We start from the raw sequence: 18,848 nt of genomic DNA on the forward strand, positions 1-18,848 counted from the left end.
TTTCCTCTGGTATCTTTCCCTCCGCTTTTAAACATGCCATTATAAACCCATTACTGAAGAAAACAACTCTTGACCCATCCAGCGCTGCTAACTACCGACCAGTCTCTAATCTGCCCTTCATCTCCAAACTCCTGGAACGCTTGGTCTACTCTCGCCTTATCCGCTATCTCTCTGCTAACTCCATTCTTGACCCCTTATAATCTGGTTTCCGCACTCTACACTCCACAGAAACTGCCCTTACTAAAGTCTCAAATGATCTCTTGGCGGCTAAATCGGACGGTAAATCCTCTCTCCTGATTCTTTTGGATCTCTCTGCAGCCTTTGACACTGTAGACCACAAACTCCTACTTAACATGCTCCACTCTATTGGCCTCAAGGACGCGGCTCTCTCTTGGTTTTCCTCCTATCTCTCTGACCGCTCATTCAGTGTGTCATTTGCTGGTTCCACTTCTTCTCCTCTTCCCCTTGCTATCGGGGTTCCTCAGGGATCATTCCTAGGTCCGCTGCTCTTTTCTCTCTACACAGCTCCTACTGGACAAACCATCAGCAGATTTGGCTTCCAGTACCATCTCTACGCTGATGACACCCAATTATATACCTCTTCCCGTGACATCACCCCTGCTCTAATACAGAACACCAGTGATTGTCTGTCCGCTGTCTCTAACATCATGTCCTCTCTCTATCTGAAACTGAATCTTTCTAAAACTGAGCTCCTTGTGTTCCCACCATCTACTAACCTCTCTAAACCTGATGTCTCCATCTCTGTGTGTGGCACTACCATCACTCCTAAGCAGCACGCCCGCTGTCTCTGGGTTATTTTTGACTCCGATCTTTCCTTTACTCCTCACATTCAATCACTTTCACGCTCCTGTCATTTTCACCTCAAAAACATCTCCAGAATCCGCTCTTTTCTTACGGAGGAAACCGCCAAAACTCTCATTGTTGCTCTGATTCACTCTCGTCTTGACTACTGTAACTCATTACTAGTCGGTCTTCCCCTCACTAAACTCTCCCCACTCCAATCTATCCTCAATGCAGCAGCCAGGCTCATGTTTATGACCAACCGCTACACCAACACCTCTAATCTGTGCCAGTCACTGCACTGGTTGCCCATCCACTTCCGAATAAAATTCAAACTTATTACTCTCACCCACAAAGCTCTCCACAGTGCTGCACCTCCTTACATCTCCTCCCTCATCTCTGTCTACCACCCTACTCGGGCTCTACGTTCTGCCAACGACCTTAGATTAAAATCCTCCATAATCCGAACCTCCCACTCCCGTCTCCAAGATTTCCCTCGTGCTGCACCCGTCCTCTGGAATGCGCTACCCCAGACAATCCGATTAATTCCCAATATCCACAGTTTTAAACGTGCCCTGAAAACACATCTATTTAGACAGGCCTATAACATTCCCTAATCTGACTCCTTTCCATGGCCCTCCTTTTAGATTAGTCATCAGAATAAGATTCCCTCACACTCCTTCTCTTCATGTCCGTCATACACGGATACTGGCTGGTGACCGGCTCATGCAGCTTTGTTACCACCGCATGTGTATAAAAATGGCTGGACCATTGTACAGAACAAACACTGTTACACTTTGTGTCTCCCTTATGTCCTCATAGATTGTAAGCTCTTGCGAGTAGGGTCCTCACTCCCCAGGTTTGAATTGTAAATGAACTTTGTCACTATGTAATGTCTGATATTGTTTGTTTCATGTCCCCTCTAAATTGTAAAGTGCTGCGTAATATGTTGGCGCTATATAAATAAAGATTATTATTATTATTATTATTATTATTATTATTATGTCGTCATGGTCTTGGGTTGACCAGCGGGGTCCATGGCCTGAGCATACTGTCACATTCTGTGGGTATGTGGAACCACCGGGCTCCACCACCGCAGCGGGATAGCAGTTGGCCAACAGAGTACCAAGTCAATATATAAATAGGTCCAAGCACAAGGGTACCTGTAGTTGTTCAGACTGTAGCAACGGCTAGGCACAGATGGGACCTTGACAGCAGACACCAGACTTGGTGTAACACAGCAGGCGGAACCGGTGGCACAACATGACTCCAACAGGTTTAAGGCACAGGAACAAATAGCACGGGATACAGGGTACAGGTAGAAAGGCACAGGAACAACAGGAACAAGATAACACTAAGGGACCATTTGCAAGGAACCACTAACATAGGATATTACAACAACGCTCAGGCAATGGGCGAAGGGGCAGGGCCCTTCTCATAGTCCAGGGTGATCATGGGCTAATTAATGATCATTCTCATGTGCGCATGCTGGCCCTTTAAGGCTGGGCACGAGCATGGGCGCGCACTCTACGGGACACAGCGGACCGGAGCGGAAGTGAGCGCTGGTGTCTCCTAGGGAGGAGATGCGGGCCAACGCTCACAGATCCACGGCTGCGGCCGCCGGGGGGTGAGTAATCCCAATGGTCCGCGGCCATGGACGCTACAATAAATACCTGCAAATTAAACACTTATCTAAACAGAAAGAGGACACAATATTTTGCAATAACTCTATATTTCCAGTGATTCATACATGCTCATGATTCATTTATAAAATCGTATCCCTTTAAAGATTGGGAAAGAGAGTTAGGCCATTCTTTTGAACCTGATGAATAGAATAAAGCTTTTAGGTGGATAAACAAATCATTAAGGTGTAGTTCTCATTATGAAGCAGCTATGAAAACTATACTGAGGTGGTATTTCACTCCAGACCTCTTAAGTAGGATGTACCCGACTTCGTCATGTAAGTGTTGGAGAGGCTGTGGACACAAGGGTACACTGTTTCATATTTTATGGAAATGTTCACTCTTAACATGTTATTGGCAAGAGATATTCCGATTGATATCGGATCTTGCCAATCAATCGATTCATAGTTCCTCGCAACTGGCAATTCTATTTTTGGATCTTCAAGTAATACCTTCAAGATTTAGGATCCTAACCTGTAAAATACTGATAATTGTTAAAATTGCTATAAGAAGATTTTGGAAATCCGCCTGCATTCCACATATTGCAGAAGTAATTACCTCTATTAACACCACCTTTCTATACGAGAGAATACTAGCATACAGCTCGAATACTTTCAACTCATTTTGCGATGGTGTGGGACATGTGGATGAGTAGCTCAAATTGCATACCTGTATAAAACACTTAATATGCTTCCACCACATTTTTCTCACTGCACATGTAATAAACATAAGAATTAGTACATGCAATATATTGTAATATAACCTGACCTAAGGGTATATATACTATGTCATATGTTTTTGTTAAATAAACCTAACTTTCTTTGTAAGTCCGACCAATTTCTACAATCCTTGTAATCATTTTATCATTAACCAAACTTGTATGATTACTTTTATCTCTGCATATACTGTAATATGTATACATTGGTCTTGTTCTTTATGTTTGAAAATTAATAAAAAGATTGAACCATAAATAGGAAATGCCTGCAAAAATTTGAAAAAATATGGTCTAGATCGCTGTTACCTGGGGAGACAATTGCTTAAAACGCTTACATGTGTAGGATTCTTTTGGTAGATAGCTATTACTTAATTTTGTTCTGTGTGGATTGTTCGGTGGTTTCTGCGAGGGGGGTGGTAGCTGTGGGGGACGCAATGGTGTGATTATAAATTGCATCTTATGTGTCTAATTTGCAGTAGTTCTAGGATATTTGCTCAAATGGGCAAAGGTAGTAAGGCTAAATGGTTGATTTTTCCTGGTCACGATTTTTTTCCTTGCATTTTCTGTATAGTAAATTACCAACTTACTTTTTGCGTAAATGCATTTCTTTGTGCTATTCATGTTTTCTTCTTGAAATTCATAAAAAAGCCTTTAACATAAAATAAATAATTGATTATGGCCAAGTGTTTCTGCAGGTAAACAGCAGTTTAACCTGCAAAAAACTTTTGGACATTAACAAACATCTAAAAACCGCTCAAATTTGTTGTAAAACTGGTATGCGGCAGCATCGCGGCCGCACCTTTGCCATGCGTTGGCTGCTAAGTGTGTTTTTACCCTAATAGAATTCATAATCCACTCTTGACGGGAGTCCATGTGTCATGCAGGATTCGTGCACAGGGCCCTCATCAGAGAAGTACATGTCGTACTACGATCAGGGTCCCAGGATAAAACACCCCCCCCCCCCCACACACCTAGCAGACACTTCATGGGAGCTATGGGCTTATACATGAAGTTAAATTTTTTAATCTGTGTACAGCACTGCATAATAAGTTGGCCCTATATAAGTTTCACATAAGTGCAAATGCAAAGCCACCAATGAGCTTTCTGTTCCCCCTCCTAATGGACCTACTAAGTACAATGTATATGGTATAGTCCTGAGGGGCTTTAAAAAGATCATATTCTTTCCCTTCATTTCAAAATCAGTAGGTCACTGTGCTTGAGAAGAAGTATAACAGACTTGCTCTGCTGCCCACCATATATATGCGATAAGGTGCAAGATCGAGGATGATGGACTGACTATTTCCGGATATGCAGCCCAAATATTTCTAATGGCAGCCATGTCCATGCCTGCAGCAATGCCTTGTGCGTGAGCCCTAAGAGAAACTTCACTGTGTATAAAATAACTTTATCAAAGTGTTTTGTAAAGAAGGCAACAATGATTGTTAGAAAAGTTGTAAATACAGACATGAGACCTAAGAATTGCCACTTCAAAAATAATGGCCAAATCTGTTTTGAGGAATGAATGGCAATACACAAACCAAGTTGTGCCTTTCACGTAATAGAACATGCTTTTTTTTCCATTTTAAAGCGTACTGTGTGTAACTTTTTCAGCTGACTTTTTAGAATAAGCTGTCATATGAGGAATAACACAATTTCTGACCATTATATGACAAGTATTCTGCATTTTCTCTAATTCACAGTATTCTCTGAACTAGTGAATAGAGCCTAACGGCTATCCTCTTTTTACACAGCAACGGAGAAAAAGAGTATCCGTCTCTCCTACCTCCATCCATCACATATATATACAGTGAAGGAAATAAGTATTTGATCCCTTGCTGATTTTGTAAGTTTGCCCACTGTCAAAGTCATGAACAGTCTAGAATTTTTAGGCTAGGTTAATTTTACCAGTGAGAGATAGATTATATTATTTAATTGCATTAAAGACATACATGGTCACCTGTATAAAAGACTCCTGTCCACAGACTAAATTAATCAGTCTGACTCTAACCTCTACAACATGGGCAACACCAAAGAGCTTTCTAAGGATGTCAGGGACAAGATCATAGACCTGCACAAGGCTGGAATGGGCTACAAAACCATAAGTAAGACGCTGGGTGAGAAGGAGACAACTGTTGGTGCAATAGTAAGAAAATGGAAGACATACAAAATGACTGTCAATCGACATCGATCTGGGGCTCCATGCAAAATCTCACCTCGTGGGGTATCCTTGATCCTTAGGAAGGTAAGAGCTCAGCCAAAAACTACACGGGGGGAACTTTTAAATGATCTCAAGGCAGCTGGGACCACAGTCACCAAGAAAACCATTGGTAACACATTACGCCGTAATGGATTAAAATCCTGCAGTGCCCGCAAGGTCCCCCTGCTCAAGAAGGCACATGTACAGGCCCGTCTGAAGTTTTCAAATGAACATCTGGATGATTCTGAGAGTGATTGGGAGAAGGTGCTGTGGTCAGATGAGACTAAAATTGAGCTCTTTGGCATTAACTCAACTCGCCGTGTTTGGAGGAAGAGAAATGCTGCCTATGACCCAAAGAACACCGTCCCCACTGTCAAGCATGGAGGTGGAACATTATGTTTTGGGGGTGTTTCTCTGCTAAGGGCATAGGACTACTTCACCCCATCAATGGGAGAATGGATGGAGCCATGTACCGTCAAATCCTGAGTGACAACCTCCTTCCCTCCACCAGACATTAAAAATGGCTCGTGGCTGGGTCTTCCAGCAGGACAATGACCCGAAACATACATCCAAGGCAACAAAGGAGTGGCTCAAAAAGAAGCAGATTAAGGTCATGGAGTGGCCTAGCCAGTCTCCAGACCTTAATCCCATCGAAAACTTATGGAGGGAGCTGAAGATCCGAGTTGCCAAGCGACAGCCTCGAAATCTTAATGATTTACAGATGATCTGCAAAGAGGAGTGGGCCAAAATTCCATCTAACATGTGTGCAAACCTCATCATCAACTACAAAAAAACGTCTGACTGCTGTGCTTGCCAACAAGGGTTTTGCCACCAAGTATTAAGCCTTGTTTGCCAAAGGGATCAAATACTTATTTCTCTGTGCACATTGCAAATAAATATATATAATTTTGACAATGTGATTTTCTTTTTTTTTTTTTATATAATCTATCTCTCACTGGTAAAGTTAACCTAGCCTAAAAATTCTAGACTGTTCATGTCTTTGACAGTGGGTAAACTTACAAAATCAGCAAGGGATCAAATACTTATTTCCTTCACTGTATAGCAGCAGCTGCAACATGGAGTACATCATACAGCAGTAATGAGTACTGTAGCTGAGAATCCAGGGTGACATATGACACCTACTAGAAGCTGCAGTCATATGGAGGAAATAAGACCGCAGTAATGTGCAGCATAACTGTGAATCCAGCACTGGGGTCAGATAAAAAAAAACTTACTAGGAAGCTGCTGCAGCGTCTCTGTGTCCATGTTTTTCTGCCTCTCTTTCACTTTGTTCCTGCAGTCACTTCCCCTCTCCATACACTCATATAGGCAGTTGTAGCCTGATCCCTTAGTGAGCTGATGGTCCGTCTTGTCATAAAGGGAAGGAAAAAGCAGTAAATTCAGCACTCTGAAGCTCATTTGCAAATGGCGTGTGGAGGAACAAAATTAATTTTTCCAAGTAATCCAAGTACTAACATTGGAGTCATAGGTATTCTACTACTGCTAGTTAGCAGTCTTTGTGGTTTTGGAGGCCCAAAAGTGCTGACAGTCTCCCTTTAATATATACTTATTTTGTGGTAACATAAAGCTCAGTCGACTACACTTTCCAATACTGTAAAAAGGTACCCAGTAGTCCAGATTTATGCCAATAGGACACATTTGTGGCAAAATATACATTTGTATACATTTTTTGGGGATACTTCCCTAAGTATGGTGTAAAAGGAGTCTAAACAGTCTGGACTTACGATTGTCTATACTGGACTCAACAATTTTGACAGCAATATATATTTTTCCTTGATGTTGCTGTATTGTGGGATGAGTTGTAGTTTTCCATTTTACAATTTTGAGGTACATATAACTTTGCAATTACCTTTTTTTTTGTGGGGGGGAGGGGTGCAATAAAAGAGCAATTCTGTATTTTTTTTACAAGTCGTAGTTGTTATGGTTATGGCAATGGCAAATATGTATATTTATTTTTTTATTTAACAAAAAGTTTTTATGGAAAATACGTTTTTCTTTCAGTTTATACTATTACATTGTAGGACAAGAAAGGGTTAATAAAAGGAAATCACCGACATAGCAAAATATATATTTATTACATCACTCTGAAATGATCTGTGCTAAAAGATACAAAACCTGCTCTTTATGAGCTGTATAAATACCACTTTAATTTAAATTGTTCTTTGTTTCTTAAATGTTCCTCTTTCACAGAAAACAAACAATCCTGCTGATCTCGGATAAATATCCAGGAATGTATTAAGAACTGAGCAAACAGAAGTAGAAACATAAGAAGACTTTCTTGTTAGCTTCATAGGCAATGGAGAAGGTGAGTAAATATTTGATCAGAAAAGGACATTAGGTAACAGTAATGAGCTAGTTTTGCTTGCACTGATTTCTTTTAATAATATTTATCTTTTAAATAAAATGAACGTTTTGAAGAATGTTTGAATAATTTTTTTAATATCAAATATATGCAATTTCATAAATTTGTCACAATTTAAAAGCCAGTGCCCAATGTTGAGACAAAAATAATTTAGTTGACTCTTATGTTACAATATTGCAACCACATAAAGGCACTATTAGAATGATCCCTTGATGGTAAGCTAGTTACAGGATGTCAGATGTGATATGTGGGCGAACCTGCCGGCATTGTTTAATTACCCTGCAGGCATTGTTTAATTACCCTGGGGTGTCCGTGTAATGAACAGTTATGCTGGGTCCTCAAGAGCAAGAAACACTATTTGTGGTTTCCCCCACTTTGGCTCTATCATGGCTGTTTTTATAACTCCCATAAAGTTGTATGGCGTGGAAGAGCGCATGCTAGGCCGCTACTCTATACATAAATACTTCTCACTATGATCGTGCTAGTGAGGAGGGCTTGGGACCCCTCATAGTAGTGATCGTAGGGGTCCCAGCAGTGGTCTTATATTTATCACTTATCCTGTGACAATTATCTCTGCTACTTGCTGTGTGTCTGATTACTTTTCAGCAAGATTTAAGAAAGCTATCATGTTCAATGAAGAGAAGTTGTCAGGAAACAGAAGTAGCACTAGCCCTGGTATAGAAAGACATTCAAGTATGGCAGCATAATGATTGTAAATGTTGAGTCTACCACAAAGGGCATGTTCATATGTCAATGGAAAAATAAGTTATGGCCTCTGGAATGTGGGGAGGAAAAAATGAAAATGAACAAATGAATAATGGCCACAGTACCAAGAGTTTAAAGTAAATAATAAGACCGCTTTTTTTTAAATCCTTAAAAACAGCCAAATCAGGGTTAAAAATCTGGGGAGGGGGCATTGATTTCATTATTTATACATGACATAGAACTGCCCTAGTCACAATTACCCTGGAATGTGAATTGCAGTCGCTTCCACAATATTAGCTGATCTGTTTGCACTGCCAGGCGGCAAGGGATATATATTTATATATACACTACCGTTCAAAAGTTTGGGGCCACCCAGACAATTTTGTGTTTTCCATGAAAACTCACACTTAAATGGAAATATAGTCAAGACATTGACAAGGTTAGAAATAATGATTTTTATTTGAAATAAAAATTTTCTCCTTATAACTTTGCTTTCGTCAAAGAATGCTCCATTTGCAGCAATTACAGCATTGTAGACCTTTGGCATTCTAGCTCTTAATTTGCTGAGGTAATCGGGAGAAATTTCACCCCATGCTTCCAGAATGCCCTCCCACAAGTTGGATTGGCTTGATGGGCACTTCTTGCGTACCATACGGTCAAGCTGCTCCCATAACAGCTCTATGGGGTTGAGATCTGGTGACTGTGCTGGCCACTCCATTACAGATAGAATACCAGCTGCCTGCTTCTTCCCTAAATAGTTCTTGCATAATTTGGAGGTGTGCTTTGGGTCATTGTCCTGTTGTAGGATGAAATTGGCTCCAATCAAGTGCTGTCCACAGGGTATGGCATGGCGTTGCAAAATGGAGTGATAGCCTTCCTTATTCAAAATCCCTTTTACCTTGTACAAATCTCCCACTTTACCAGTACCAAAGCAACCCCAGACCATCACATTACCTCCACCATGCTTGACAGATGGCGTCAGGCACTCTTCCAGCATCTTTTCAGTTGTTCTGCATTTCACAAATTTTCGATGTGATCCAAACGCCACAAACTTCGATTCGTCTGTCCATAACACTTTTTTCCAATCTTCCTCTGTCCAATGTCTGTGTGCTTTTGCCCATATTAATCTTTTCCTTTTATTAGCCAGTCTCAGATATGGCTTTTTCTTTGCCACTCTGCCCTTAAGGCCAGCATCCCGGAGTCGCCTCTTCACTGTAGACGTTGACACTGGCGTTTTGCGGGTACTATTTAATGAAGCTGCCAGTTGAGGACCTGTGAGGCGTCTATTTCTCAAACTAGAGACTCTAATGTACTTGTCTTGTTGCTCAGTTGTGCAGCGGGGCCTCCCACTTCTCTTTCTACTCTGGTTAGAGCCTGTTTGTGCTGTCCTCTGAAGGGAGTAGTACACACCGTTGTAGGAAATCTTCAGTTTCTTGGCAATTTCTCGCATGGAATAGCCTTCGTTTCTAAGAACAAGAATAGACTGTCGAGTTTCACATGAAAGCTCTCTTTTTCTAGCCATTTGGAGAGTTTAATCGAACCCACAAATGTAATGCTCCAGATTTTGAACTAGCTCAAAGGAAGGTCAGTTTTATAGCTCCTCTAAACAGCAAAACTGTTTACAGCGGTGCTAACATAATTGCACAAGGGTTTTCAAGTGTTTTCTAATCATCCATTAGCCTTCTAACACAGTTAGCAAACACAATGTACCATTAGAACACTGGAGTAGTGGTTGCTGGAAATGGGCCTCTATACACCTGTAATGGCAGGAAGGAGGTGAAGGGAAAGTGAGCCCTAATCTACCCACCGCCCTGTCCCTGCCTACTTGCAACGACTCGCCCTAGGCGACGAGGTACAACTGGGCGGCGGTCCCTACGCTGGCTAAGTGCACAGGAAGACAAACAGGGGACACGCAAGGGAAGGGGCAGTAGCCACGGAACGCCACGAGGAAACGGGGCGGCGAACGAACAGTCAGGACCAGGACGAAGTGAGTACACCCGAGCGGGCACGGAGACAGAAGCAAGCCAGGGGCAAAGCAAAGCAGGTCAAGCAGAACTGCAGCAAGGCAGAAGCACGGCAGAAGCAGGCTGGAGCAAGCAGCAGTGGGGCCAGGAATCCAAAAGAATTACAAGCACTGAGGGAGAGCACAGGGCAGGTAATAAAGGGCAGGGGGCGGAGCTAACTCCGACAGACCAGGCCGCGATAGGCTCTCCCACTCCTGAGCCTGCCACCCTGGTTGGTGGGAGATGGTGTCAGTCGAACAGGTCTGGCCTCAGGTGTGGATTGATTAATCCCAGGAGAATATCTAGATGAAGTACCTGGCAGATCCCTAACAGTACTCCCCCTTTTATGAGGGGCCACCGGACCCTTACTAAGGGGACCCGGTTTAGTGGGGAAGAGGAGGTGGAACCTCCTGATCAATACCCCAGCGTGAACATCACGGGCAGGTACCCAAGTCCTCTCCTCCGGCCCGTATCCTCTCCAATGGACCAGGTACTGGAGGGAGCCCTGGACCATCCTACTGTCCATAATCTTGGCCACCTCGAATTCCACCCCCTCAGGGGTGAGAACGGGAACAGGAGGTTTCCTCGAGGGGGACCAGGACGGGGAGCAGCGTTTAAGGAGGGAGGCATGGAAGACGTCATGTATGCGAAAGGATGGGGGGAGCTCCAGACGGAAGGATACAGGGTTGAGGACTTCAATGATCTTATAAGGTCCAATAAATCGGGGAGCAAACTTCCTGGACGGGACCTTAAGGCGCAAGTTCCTGGACGACAACCAGACCAAATCCCCGACGACAAACCGGGGGTTAGCAGAACGTCTACTATCCGCCTGAATCTTTTGTGCGCTCTGGGACGCCTCTAGGTTCTTCTGAACCTGGGCCCAGACAGTGCACAGTTCCCGATGAACCTCCTCTACCTCAGGATTATTGGAACAACCAGGGGAGACGGAGGAGAACCTTGGGTTAAACCCGAAATTACAGAAAAACGGGGAGACCCCTGACGAGTTACTGACCCGGTTATTAAGGGAAAATTCAGCAAGGGGAAGGAATGAGACCCAATCGAATTGACAGTCAGAGATGAAACACCTTAAATATTGTTCCAGGGATTGGTTGGTCCTTTCCGTTTGGCCATTAGTTTCGGGATGGAAGGCGGAGGAGAAGGACAGATCAATCTCCAACTTTTTACAAAAAGCTCTCCAAAATAAGGAAACAAATTGTACCCCTCTGTCAGAAACGATATTGACTGGGGCCCCATGGAGACGCAGGATGTGTTTCACAAACAAAGAAGCTAACGTCTTGGCGTTAGGTAGCTTCTTAAGGGGCACAAAGTGGCACATCTTGCTGAAGCGGTCGACTACCACCCACACCACCGACTTGCCCTGAGATGGAGGCAAATCGGTGATAAAATCCATGGAGATATGGGTCCAAGGTCTCTGGGGAATGGGCAAGGAACGTAGTAGGCCCGCAGGTCGGGACCTAGGGGTTTTGGACCTAGCGCAAACCTCACAAGCGGCGACGTAAGCCCTAACATCTTTAGGCAACCCAGGCCACCAATAGTTTCTGGTAATGAGGTGTTTGGTGCCCAAGATGCCAGGATGACCAGATAGAGCGGAGTCATGGTTTTCCCTGAGTACCCTCAGCCGGTATTGCAGGGGAACAAACAGTTTGTCCCCAGGGACGTTCCCGGGAGCTGCACCCTGATCAGCCGCGATATCAGAAGCTAAATCAGAATCCGTGGCAGAGACGATTATACCAGGGGGTAAAATACAAGCAGGATCCTTCTCGGAAGGAGGATTGGCCATGAAACTACGTGACAGAGCGTCAGCCTTAATATTCTTGGACCCAGCCCTATAGGTAACCAAGAAATTAAATCTGGTAAAGAATAGTGCCCACCGAGCTTGTCTAGGATTAAGCCTCCGGGCCGATTCTAGGAAAACCAGATTCTTGTGATCCGTAAGGACCGTTACCTGGTGTCTGGCCCCCTCCAGGAAGTGCCGCCACTCCTCAAAAGCCCATTTAATGGCTAGAAGTTCGCGGTTGCCAATATCATAGTTACTCTCCGTGGGCGAAAACTTCCTAGAGAAGTAAGCACAGGGGCGGAGATGGGTGAGGGAGCTGGTACCCTGGGACAAGACGGCCCCCACTCCCACCTCGGATGCGTCAACCTCCACAATAAATGGCTCCTCTTGGTTGGGCTGAATCAGCACGGGGGCCGAGATAAAGCACTTCTTGAGAGTCTCAAAGGCCTGGACGGCCTCAGGGGACCAATGGAGGACATCGGCACCCTTGCGGGTAAGGTCCGTAAGAGGCTTAGCGACGACCGAGAAGTTGGCAATAAATCTCCTGTAATAGTTGGCGAACCCTAAAAAACACTGTAACGCCTTAAGGGAGGCAGGTTGGACCCATTCCGCCACAGCTTGAACCTTGGCAGGGTCCATGCGGAATTCATGAGGAGTGAGGATTTGCCCTAAAAATGGTATCTCCTGTACCCCAAAGACACATTTTTCAGTCTTAGCAAACAGATTATTCTCCCGAAGGACCTGGAGCACCTTCCTGACATGCTCCACGTGGCAGGACCAGTCCTTGGAAAACACCAGTATGTCATCAAGGTACACAACAAGAAAATTACCCAGGTACTCTCTCAGGATTTCATTAATAAAATTCTGGAAGACAGCAGGGGCATTACACAACCCAAAGGGCATGACCAGGTATTCGAAATGACCCTCGGGTGTGTTGAACGCAGTTTTCCACTCATCCCCCTCTTTGATGCGGATAAGGTTATATGCCCCCCGTAGATCGAACTTAGAAAACCATTGGGCTCCCTGAACCTGATTAAAAAGATCCGGAATCAAAGGAAGTGGGTACTGGTTCCTTACGGTGACCTTATTCAGGTTACGATAATCAATGCACGGCCTAAGACCACCATCCTTCTTCCCCACGAAGAAGAAGCCAGCACCTACAGGAGAAGTCGAGGGGCGAATGAAACCCTTGGCCAGGTATTCTTGGATATACACCCTCATCGCTTCACGTTCAGGACATGAAAGATTAAATATCCTACCCTTAGGAAGCTTGGCACCAGGCACCAAATCGATAGCGCAATCGTAATCTCTATGGGGGGGCAACACCTCGGAGGCCTCCTTAGAAAACACATCGGCGAAGTCCTGAACAAACTCAGGAAGCGTGTTTACCTCCTCCCGGGGAGAAATAGAGTTAACAGAAAGACATGACATAAGACATTCATTACCCCATTTGGTGAGATCCCCAGTATTCCAATCAAACGTGGGATTATGCAGCTGCAACCAGGGAAGACCTAATACCAGATCAGACGATAATCCCTGCATCACCAGTACAGAGCACTGCTCCAAATGCATGGAGCCAACCAGGAGTTCAAAAACAGGAGTATGCTGAGTAAAATAACCATTAGCAAGGGGGGTTGAGTCGATTCCTACTACAGGGATAGGATAAGGTAAATCAATACAAGGCATCTTTAGAGACATAGCAAATTCCACAGACATGATATTAGCGGATGAGCCAGAATCCACGAAAGCACTGCCCGTGGCAGACCGGCCAGCAAACGAGACCTGAAAGGGAAGCAAAATTTTATTGCGTTTCACATTAACGGGAAATACCTGTGCGCCCAAGTGACCTCCCCGATGATCACTTAGGCGCGGAAGTTTTCCGGCTTCTTATTCTTGCGCCTGGGACAGGTGTTCAGTAGATGCTTGTCGTCCCCACAGTAGAAGCAGAGACCATTCATTCTGCGAAACTCCCTACGTTGTCGAGGGGACATGGAGGCCCCGAGTTGCATAGGTACCTCCGAGTCCTCCGTGGAGGGGCGAGGAGACGGGACCTCGGGGGGGATCGCAGAAAAGTCAGAGGGGAGCACACTGAAGCGTTCTAGCTGACGTTCCCTGAGACGTCGGTCAAGTCGTACTGCTAGGGCCATAACCTGGTCAAGGGAGTCAGGCGAGGGGTAGCTAACCAGCAGATCCTTCAGGGCGTCAGATAATCCTAACCTAAACTGGCACCTTAGGGCCGGATCGTTCCACTGAGAAGCTATGCACCACTTCCTAAAATCAGAACAGTATTCCTCAACCGGTCTCCTACCCTGACGTAAGGTCACCAGCTGACTCTCGGCTAAAGCAGTCCTGTCAGTCTCGTCGTAAATGAGTCCGAGGGCAGAGAAAAAACGATCAACAGAGGAAAGTTCAGGGGCGTCAGGAGCCAAGGAGAAGGCCCACTCTTGGGGCCCTTCCTGGAGTCGGGATATGATGATACCCACCCGCTGGTTCTTGGAACCTGAGGAGTGGGGCTTTAGGCGGAAATACAGTCTGCAACTCTCCCGGAAGGAGAGAAACGTCTTACGGTCCCCTGAAAACCGGTCAGGTAGCTTGAGGTCGGGTTCTAGAGGTGAGGTGAGGGGTACTACTAAAGCAGCGTCACCCTGATTGACCCTTTGGGCCAGGGCCTGGACCTGTAGGGAGAGGCCCTGCATCTGCTGGGTCAGGGTCTCAAGGGGGTCCATGATAGCGTCAGCGTAGGAGAAATGGTAGACTAGGTAAGGGCTTGTAATTATGTAATGGCAGGAAGGAGGTGAAGGGAAAGTGAGCCCTAATCTACCCACCGCCCTGTCCCTGCCTACTTGCAACGACTCGCCCTAGGCGACGAGGTACAACTGGGCGGCGGTCCCTACGCTGGCTAAGTGCACAGGAAGACAAACAGGGGACACGCAAGGGAAGGGGCAGTAGCCACGGAACGCCACGAGGAAACGGGGCGGCGAACGAACAGTCAGGACCAGGACGAAGTGAGTACACCCGAGCGGGCACGGAGACAGAAGCAAGCCAGGGGCAAAGCAAAGCAGGTCAAGCAGAACTGCAGCAAGGCAGAAGCACGGCAGAAGCAGGCTGGAGCAAGCAGCAGTGGGGCCAGGAATCCAAAAGAATTACAAGCACTGAGGGAGAGCACAGGGCAGGTAATAAAGGGCAGGGGGCGGAGCTAACTCCGACAGACCAGGCCGCGATAGGCTCTCCCACTCCTGAGCCTGCCACCCTGGTTGGTGGGAGATGGTGTCAGTCGAACAGGTCTGGCCTCAGGTGTGGATTGATTAATCCCAGGAGAATATCTAGATGAAGTACCTGGCAGATCCCTAACAACACCTATGTAGATATTGCATTACAAACCAGACGTTTGCAGCTAGAATAGTCATTTAGCACATTAACAATGTATAGAGTGTATTTCCAATTAATTTAATGTTATCTTCATTGAAAAAAACTGTGCTTTTCTTTCAAAAATAAGGACATTTCTAAGTGACCCTAAACTTTTGAACGGTAGTGTATATGTACTGTGTATATATATATATATATATATATATATATATATATATATATATATATATTCTTAAAAGAATATTCCCATTTCAGACATTTATGGCATATGCACAGGATATGCCATCAACGTCAGACAGATGAGGTCCCACCTCTGGGACCTGCACCAAACTCTAGAACGCAGCCCCCTGACCTAACCTCTGAGAAGTAAATGGGATTTGCGAAAACATTGTAGCACTGTGAGCTATTTCCATAAACCTAGATTCTCTGCTATGGGAGTTTAAGGGCCAGCGTAGCAAAAGGCTGTTTCCGTAAAAGCCGGGCACCACGTAACTCCGTGGTCGGAGCCCAGCTGAAGGTGTGGGTCCCTAGAGAAAGGTGCGGGTCCCTGTGGATATGCCATAAATGTTTGTGATGGGAATACCCCTTCAACTATCTAGTCCTTTAGACAGTCCATGCGTCATGTTTTTAACCCTGTTATTAGCAATCACCAAGTTATATCTATTATTTAGTTTAGTATGCATTAACCCAAAATATATAATTGCCCACTACTTAAAAGGGTTATTTCCATCAATATTTTGAACTGCTTTCATGGACTTCTATGGGCAGCATGTAACCTGATCCCTTAGTGAGCTGATAGTCCGTCCCTTTAAGACGGATTTTAGCTGTGAAGTGAGAGTGAATGATCAGTGCAGGAGGCAGGGGGAGGGGAAAAAGTGCCTGATTACTGGAGAAAGAGGAATTTTTCTCTAAAAAGATATATTACAAAGCTTCTAACATTCAGTTGTACTATTTATTTGTACAAAGTTCATTGAAAGGTTAGTGACCATTTAAAGCAGATCTGTCATTATACTATACAGCATAGTATGGGGACAGGTTGGCACTGCTATTAGCCTTATTGGCTGACAACACAACAATAATTGAATAAAGAATACAGAGAGTCTGATATGACACACAGTATTTATGAGAGGAATGATTGGTGGGCTGCCGTGTATCTTTATGTATATCTAACAACCCATCAATCACTGGTAACAGGGAAGGGATGAAGTGGGGGAGCCCTCCCCTCATGACTACAATGGACTTTTAACTATGAGTTCGCTGTATAATTTATTAGGCTCAAGTCACTAAACAACATAGTTGTTTTCTTTTGTGCTATTTGGGCTGATCGTAGGTCGGACCTATATACCTACTATGTGTAGCGTCCACGGGCGCGAACCGTCGGGATTACTCACCCCCTGACGGCCGCAGCCATGGATCAGTGGGTGCTGGCCCGCATCTCCTCCCTAGGAGACATCAGCGCTCACTTCCGCTCCATTCTGCTGTGTCCCGTAGGGTGCACATAAAAATAATCACCAATTTACCCATGATCACCCTGGACTATAAGAAGAACCCTGCCCCTTTACTCCTTGCCTGAGCATTGTTGTGTTTACCCGTGTTAGTCTTGCAAATGGTCCCTTAGTGTTATCCTGTTCCCAGTGTTTCCGTTCCTGCTACCTGTATGCTGTATCCCGTGCTACCTTGTTCCTGTGCCTTAGAAAGTTGGAGTTGTGTTGTGCCACCGGTCACGCCTGCTGTGTTACACCATGCCTGATGTCTGCTGCCAAGGTCCCATCTGAGCCTAGCCTTTGCTACTCTCTTAACTACTACAGGTAAACTTGTGCTTGGACTATATATACAGGGACTTGGTACACTGTTTGGCCAGCTGCTATCCCGCTACGATGGTACGGCCCAGTGGGTCCACATACTCACAGATCGTGACACTATGCTGCCCTTAAACAGGGTCTTGTGGTATGATGACAGATCCACTTTAAGTGAGACAGTCCAGGATTTCAGTCATCATCTGAGAATGTACTACATTTAATCCTAGATAAGCGATCAATGATGGATCCCTACTGTCCATTCAGATTCTCCAGTGATTCAGTGCTGACTGCAAAGATTGGAACAGAAAGTGATAACAACATTCAAGTGGCTGCTGATTGGTGGTATTATTTAGTCACTGAATGGAGATATTATTCAGTGTATGGTGGTAATTCAGTCAATGTATGGTGGTATTATTCAGTCTGAATAATACCACCATACACTGACTGAATAATACCACCATACACTGACTGAATAATACCACCATACACTGTCAGTGTATGGTGGTATTATTCAGTCAGTGTATGGTGGTATTATTCAATTAGTGTATGGTGGTATTATTAAATTAGTGTATGGTGGTATTATTCAGTCAGTGTATGATGGTATTATTCAGTCAGTATATAGAGGCATTATTTAGTCAGTGTGTGGTGGTATGATTCAGTCACTGTATGGTGGTATTACCTTCCTCTACACTTGCTGTATAATGTTGTAGTGGGAGGAGAAAAGGGGCTGGCAGCCTTGACAAAGCGCTTGTAGCGTGAAACGGTCGTTGGCATCCTCCACATCATTACTGACCGAGATCAACCTCAATAAATCTTTTTTATTGCCACTGCGGTGAGTGCCTCGTATTTCCTATCTGTCTCCTATCAACTTGCTGTATAATACTGCAGCAGCTGTAAGCAGGCCCTACTGACCGCTCTGACTGCTCCCACACTTCATGACAAGAGAGAGGACACAAGTTTCCTCTCACATATTAAATGCTGGGAATCTGTCAGAGCTATCGTTAGCCGCTGTATTGATAGCAATGGCGCCCCCTTTTATTGGGGAGGGGTAATGCACACATTGTGGGTCCTGCACCTCTCTATAGTACCACTGGTAATATATCAGGACACAGGTAGCCTGCCACAGCCTATACGTCTTGAGTTTCCAAGGGGCTGCTAATAAATAAAGACACAGGAATATTGACTGGTTGTTTATGGATTAACTCCAGCCTCTCACTGCAGTAAACAACAACAGATTTGAGGTAATGTCAGGGCAGATATATCGCCTGTGAAGCTAAAGTAACTGCATAGGTGCCTAGAGGTGAAGGGTCTCCTTTCTGCCGTGATCGTCAGTCTAGTGAGCAGGAGCTCTTTAGGAACAATTAGATCCCAATGCCCTGGAGACTAATGACTATAGTTG

Source organism: Rhinoderma darwinii, chromosome 1 (assembly GCF_050947455.1).
Source record: "Rhinoderma darwinii isolate aRhiDar2 chromosome 1, aRhiDar2.hap1, whole genome shotgun sequence".
NCBI lineage: Eukaryota > Metazoa > Chordata > Amphibia > Anura > Rhinodermatidae > Rhinoderma > Rhinoderma darwinii.